We start from the raw sequence: 7,409 nt of genomic DNA, 5'->3' as shown, positions 1-7,409 counted from the left end.
TGCCAGAAATTAAATCTCTTTGAAAAATATTTTCTCTATGAAATAACACCACATGTGGAAATCTAAGCTATAAACAAAAGATTGCTTACTGGGCACGAAATCAAAGCCAAAGCATTTCTTTTTTCCTGTAATGTACATGCTTGCCAATATCAGGCTAAATCAGCCGGATAAACATGTCCAGAAACATAGAATTTCCAATCTAGTAACCCTTCGGCCAGAGAATGCTCTTCCTTAAGGAGAGCTTTTATCAGTGCAGTCTCCATTCTTACTTTGATAGATACACATTTTTAATTTGCTATAGAGTGTATGAGCTTGCCAAAAGAGAGAGAAGAAAGAGAAAGTGGGAAAGCATCTCTCCCAGTAGAGATGACCAGAAGAAATCCCTTTTCCTCCATTCTCCTGTCATGATTTTGGGCATGTATGCACACATATTCAGCATGTTTTTCAAGCCACCTGGTCCAAGACTCGAACTGCACAATCAACCAAGTCGGATCCAGCCATCTCAACCACCATACCACCTAGCTGGCTTACTTTGATGACTTTTAAATTATATTTTCATTCCTGATGAACATTCCCACCCTGATTAATGCACTATACATTTTTTTCCCATGCAGTCTGTTTGGTGTAGAATTCAAACATACTGGGCTGCATTTGTCTGTAATATTACCTGCATGTTTTGATTCTGACATATGATTTATTAATTCTAAATTGCAAATAAAAAATCAAATCCATTTCTAAATGTTCTTGTTCTCAAAGGGTCCTTATAACATGCACTATTGTTAACAATATGTTCACAAATAATTACAGCATACAAAACACGATAATGTGACAGAAAATGTATATATGAGTTTTGTGACCACTTTGAGGAGGGAAAATTAGAGAGAAACTGAAAAGATTTGCATAGATAGGTTTATTATTTATTATATTTTACTACTCAGCACCTCAGGTACTATAATTTCCTATATTTGAGCAGTATATATAAAAAAGAAAAAATGATTATAAAAATAAGAAAATAGTTTGAGTTATGTCAATTCTGTCATTCATAAATCAGTAGATTAAGTAATGTTGATGTTTAACATTATTTGTTATTTACACTTCAGAGTAATTTTTTAAAGTTAAGGATGTCTTTAGCTATCATCATAGAAATGGACCTAATTTTACCTATCATCATAGAAACTATTGCTGGATTTTCTGATGAATATGTATTTGAACTCAGTTTCATTGAAGTATAATGCACATACAATAAAGTTCACTTTTTAATGTGTACAGGCTCATAAAAGTTGATTATCTGACATAGTAGTAAAATGGCCACAAGTCAGATGTAAAACGTTTGTCACTACCAATAATTCCCTTGTGACTATATTTTTTAAAGAGAGAGAGAGAGAGAGAGGAAAGAGAGAGTGAGAGAGCATGAGGAAGGTAGAAAAGGAACATGTATGTCACCACACCTGCCCTGTTCACATTGAGCTGGGAACCAAATCTAAGGTTCCAGGTGACCTCTGCTACCTGCAGTGGATCTTTCTGCTGGGCCATCATAACCAGACCCCTTATGACAGTCTGCAGCAATCCCCTCCCTTCATACCTAGCCCCTTGTCCTCACTGTTTCAATCTCTGTCAGATTATATAACCTAAATTAGAATGCTTTTGTGAGAGCTAGTTAATGCTACTAAAAATAACAGCTGTAACGGGTAACCAGGGACTATGCTGAGCACTTACTTGTCATAGTAAGAGTTTATACTTATTAGCAATAGAAACTCCTTAAAGTTATCTAGCATAGAATGCCATAAGTAGAGCTATTATTTAATAGGATAACCGAGGTAGTAGAAAGGATAAACTATAGGCAAGAAAGATTAGAGATTAAGAGACCATTAGGGACCAGCAGTTGGCGTAATGGCTATGTCACTGGACTTCCATGTAGTTGAACACAGTTTGAGTTCCGGACCTGGTGGCTTAAACTCACGCCGGGTGCATGTGCGTGCGTGCCCCAAATCCCTAGAGAACGGAGGAGAAGAGATAGCAGCGTGGCTATCCCCCTTGGGGGATGATTTCTCGTTTTCCATCTCTCTGTCTCTCTCTATCTTTCTGGCGAGCGCACGCACCCTATAGCAAACCTGTCCAAAAAAAGAAAAAAAAAAAAAAAGAAAGACCATTAATGGGTCACTCTGTTATATAGTAGTTAAAATAACTGGATCCCACATGGCTGCTGGGTGATTCTAGACTCTGACCAGGTGGCCAGAGAAACACAGCAGGGGTATTCGTGTACATGCTGAAAATTCTGAAACAAGGGACCAGCAGTTAGCGTAATGGCTATGTCACTGGACTCCCACGTAGTCGACCATGGTTCGAGTCCCGGACCCGGCAGCTTAAACTCACGCCGGGCGCCTGTGCGTGCGTGCCCAAGATCCCGAGAGGAGACTGGAGGAGAAGGGATTGCAGCGTGGCCATCCCCCCCCCCGGGGGTGATTTCTCGCTTTCTGTCTCTCTGTCTCTCTCTGTCTGTCTGGCGAGCGCACCTGCCCTATGGCAAAAACCTCTCAAAAAATTATTAAAATTCTAAAAGCTAAAACAAAAACAAAAACGAAAAAAATTACTAAAATTCTAAAACAAGAGAGAAAAGGAGGAGAGGGGATTGTATTGTGACCATGCCTCAAGGACAGGAGGCTGCTTTGTCCCATTCTCTCTCTAGAGAGCACACATGCCCTAAGGATTTTTTTTTTTTTAAGAGAGACTACTTAAGTATCTAGATCTATCTAGATCTATACTTCTATTAATAAGCCTGAAGAAGAGGATATACAATGTACTTCAAATGTTGATTCATTTGGAAAGTCAACCACTTGGATATTAGAAACAAAACTTGTTAAAAATAAAAGTAATTAAATTAACCTGAGTTAATAATGGAATTGACTAAAATGGATATGTGGATGATAAAACAGATTTATCAACATAAAATATGTATTATCCTTTTTTTTAGATGTAATGTATTGCTTGTTAGGTGCCTGTGGAGACTGGCTCAAATGAAAATAAGGCAATGTATAGTCAATAAACTTGCAAATTAGAAGCTGTCATTCAAATCCACCTCTGACTGAGTTATTATCTCTCATTCTCACTGTTTTACTGTTTGTAAGGGATATTTTCTCTGAGGCTACAGTTCCATATCTAAATTTAGCTACAAACTTTTACGAAGGGTGGAGACCTGGATATCTTGCTACCTCTTTAAATAATATCAGTTTCATTTTGAACTCTTGTTACGTTTGTATCTATTAATAGTTATAGCGTTTCTTTGGCTCAGATAATAGACTTGGGTGAAGGTAAAAATAATAATAGAAATATTCTTTATTACACTCCTATTTACTTTGGCTAACTCTTTCTTTAAGATACCTGATGAGGGACCAGCAGTTAGCATAATGGCTATGTGGCTGGACTCCCACGTATTTGACCGCTGTTTGAGTCCCGGACCGGTGGCTTAAAATTCATGCTTGGTGCATGTGCGAGCGTGCCCAAGATCCCAAGAGGAGAACGGAAGAAAAGGGATTGGAGCGTGCCCCCCCCCCGGAATGATTTCTCACTTTCTGTCTCTCTGTCTCTCTCTGTCTGTCTGGTGAGTGCATGCGCCCTATAGCAAAAAACTCTCTAAAAAAAGAAGAAAAAAAAGATACCTGATGAGTGGGACCAGTAGATGGCGTAATGGCTGCATTGCTGGATTCCCATATAGTCAACTATAGTTTGAGTCCCAAACCTAGAGGCTTAAACTCACGCCAAGCACATGTGTGTGCATGCCCAAGATCCTGGGAGAAGAATGGAGGAGAAGCAATTGCGGCTTGGCCATATCCCCTGGGGGGTGATTTCTTGCTTTCTATCTCTCTGTCTCTCTCTGGCTGTCTGGCGAGCGCATGCGCCCTATAGCAAAAACCTCTCCAAAAAAAAGAAGAAAAAAAAAAGATACCTGATGAGTGGGACCAGTAGATGGCGTAATGGTTGCATTGCTGGATTCCCATATAGTCAACCATAATTTGAGTCCCAAACCTAGCGGCTTAAACTCACGCCAAGCGCATGTGTGTGCATGCCCAAGATCCTGGGAGAAGAATGGAGGAGAAGCAGCTTGGCCATATCCCCTGGGGGGTGATTTCTTGCTTTCTGTCTCTCTATCTCTCTCTGTCTTTCTGGTGAGTACATGCACCCAATAGCAAAAATATCTCTCTCTCAAAAAAAAACAAAACAAAACAAAAAACAAAACTTGATTAGCTTGGCTGTGTGTACAGTTGACATCTCTGCAAAGAGATGTGAAAGATTTCTTTCACTACACCGTTGACAAAGATCAAAAAACAGATATTTTAAAAATTTTAAAAGACTAAAAATTTTAGCAGTGACTGACATGTAGTAGACACACAATGTATTTATATGGAGAATTTGGAGAATGGACGGAAACCAGTTCAGTGACAATTGAGAAAATATGCAGGATAGAACCTAGAAGAAAAACTATATTTATATACATGGATGAAGTTAACTAAATTGGTAAGACCCTAGATGTTTGCCATGCTGTAATCAGAATGTAGGAAGAGATATAAAAAGAATAAGTAGTAAAAAAAAAAAATGAGTAAAATAATATTTAGAAAGGTAGAAGGTATAAATTATTTGGATTAGAAACAAGATCAAGCTTTTAATTATGCTTACATTTTGTATACAAAAAGTAGCAGAGAATGATTGAACATGTAAATACAAATGAAAATGTTTGCCACTGTAGCTGATAGAATAAATACCAAAAAGGACAGACTTTGAGGCCTTAATTTTTTAAAACTGAGAAAGAAGGTTTACTCTCTGAAACAAGTGGAAAAAAGAGGATATGTGTAATTATAAGGAAATTTTAAAATAGAAAAAAAAAAAAAACTTGTGACAATTTAGTGTCATAGAGTCATAATGTGTTTGAGGTCAGTGTTAGGGCCAAATGGTGAATATCAGAAGGCTAGGAATGGGTTTTGAATCATAGACAATTTAGAACAGTTGCTATGTAAAATCAGTGAGGAATAATTAAAACATTATGATAATCACTGACAATATATTTCTTATATAATGGTAGAAATGAACATACGCCTCATTTCTTTCTTTCCTTAAGAGAATAAAACCGACAGAACAAGGCCTTAGATTTCAAAAGCTTTTAAGATATTTTCAATGTATTTCTTTGTTGAAAGTTTAAGGAGGCTTGCTAATTAGGTCGCTTTTGTTAACTGTACAGGAAGAGTTCTCATGTTGATGATATATGTGTACATATTTATATTTATTTAAATTGCCCTTAAAATCTTTACAAATATTCATAGTAGTATATTTATATTTTTGCATACATTTATACACACACTTATAAAAAGATTTTGTATTATAGCAGCATAGATATTCTCCTGAAAATCTCAAACTCTGCCTAGTAACAAACTAAAATTAACAAGACTTTTGGAAAAATTAGGATTAGAGCACATAACTCAGAACTCAGGAGGCTTTTTATCAAAATGCTTATAAACCAATAAACACTAGTAATAAAATCGTAAGTACCATTAAATCCCCATAGCATTAGTCCCCAACCAGGATCTTTTGATGCCTTATATTCCATGGCTAGGTCTATCTACTTTTCTGATGCAAGTTCTTGAGTGTATTTTTTTCTAATAGAAATGTCTCATCATAATTAAACATCTAATTCAGCTTATCACCTTTCTCAGTGTATTAATCAGGGTTCTCCAAGGAAATGGAACTGATAGAGGGTTTGTGTGTGTGTGCACATGTGTGTGTATTTATATCTATAGGGAGTTTATACATACACACACACACACAAACTATCTATGGGTGTGTGATTACATATATGTCCTTGTGGGGCTGGTGACCCAGGGGGCAGTTGATGTTACAGTCGAGTCTGAAAGAGTCTAAAGCCCCAATGCCTTGTTCCTTGGGAGACCTCAGCCTTATCTCTTAAGACCTTCAACCGACTGGATGAGGTCTACTCACACTATTGAGGGTAATCTACTTAACTTAAGTATTAATTACATCTACAAAAACACAATAACATCTGCTCATGTCACCAGCTGACCTGACATTTTTTTTTGTTGTATAAGTAGTCAAGTCTAATACTATTGTACACATGAATAATTGTAATAAGGCAATCAAAATTCAGAACAAAAATATATTCTTATCATTTACACTAGTTCAAAGAATAAAATGACAGGAAAAGATTATTTATTCTCTGCCCTTCCTTCCATCTGTGAACATATGTATTGCCTGGGAAGATTTTAGCATTTCTCACTTTCATGTAAGATTTGTATATATTAAGTATCCTCTGTAATACATATGGTTGGAAATTATGCTCAAAACATTCTCCTGTGAAAAAATGATTGTTTCTTGCGATTTTCAAAAAATATGAGGCAACATTTTCCTCTAAAGTTTTAGACTTAACTGATAAAATAATACAATATTAATATATCAAACACATATGAAAGTGTCAGAATAAATTTTAATAAGTTTGCTTTAGAATATCAGATATAGGTTTGCGAATTTAAAAATTGGTATGGTTAATTTAACCAGAAACAGTGAAAGCATGACATATTAAAACACAGAAGAACTATGTGAATGTGATGGCAATTCTAAGGGAACCCCATATACTCTATTTTTTCCTAAAAATGGTGCTTTGGGACCAGCAGATAGTGTAATGATTACATCACTGGACTCCCACATAGTCAACTGTGTTTCGAGCCCTGGAACTGGTGGCTTAAAACTCAGGCTGGGTGCATGTGCATGCATGCTCAAGATTCCAAGAGGAAAATGGAGGAGAAGGCATTGTGGCATGGCGATCCTTCCTAGGAGGTGATTTCTCACTTTCTGTTTCTCTATTTCTCTCTCTCTCCAGCGAGCACACACACACTGTATCAAAATCTCTCTTAAAAGCAAAACAAAACAGAACAAAACAATGGTGCTTTTTACAATAAGATCATTTACAACAGTTTTCTTCTTTGTAAAAAAATTTCTAATTTTTATTTTTCTATAGGTGCGTGTGCTCATTGGAAAAAGAGAGAGAAAGAAAGTGAGAAAGAAAAATCATTCCCTGGGTGGCTGTCCATCCCTCCTCCTCCATTTCCCTCTTAGGATTTTGGCACACATGTACATGCACCCTGGGTTATTTTTAAGTCCCAGATCCAGGGCTTGAACCATACATCAGCCATGTGGAATTCAGCCACCTTAACCACCATGCCACTGGCAGATTGACAACACAGCTTTTTCTGTTTGGTGACAATAGGAGATTTAAGTAGACCCACTTCAAAAATCATCATTTAAAATACCTGTTGCCTCACCGCAGTGGCCGAGGTGGTAGGTGTAGCTACACAATACTGGAGCACTATGGGAAGACCCAGGTTTTGGTTACTAGGTGTACGCTGAGT

This window comes from Tupaia chinensis, unplaced genomic scaffold, assembly GCF_000334495.1.
Source record: "Tupaia chinensis unplaced genomic scaffold, TupChi_1.0 Scaffold142679_1, whole genome shotgun sequence".
NCBI lineage: Eukaryota > Metazoa > Chordata > Mammalia > Scandentia > Tupaiidae > Tupaia > Tupaia belangeri.
The sequence above is the reverse complement of the archived record's forward strand: the minus strand, read 5'-3'. Positions refer to the sequence as shown.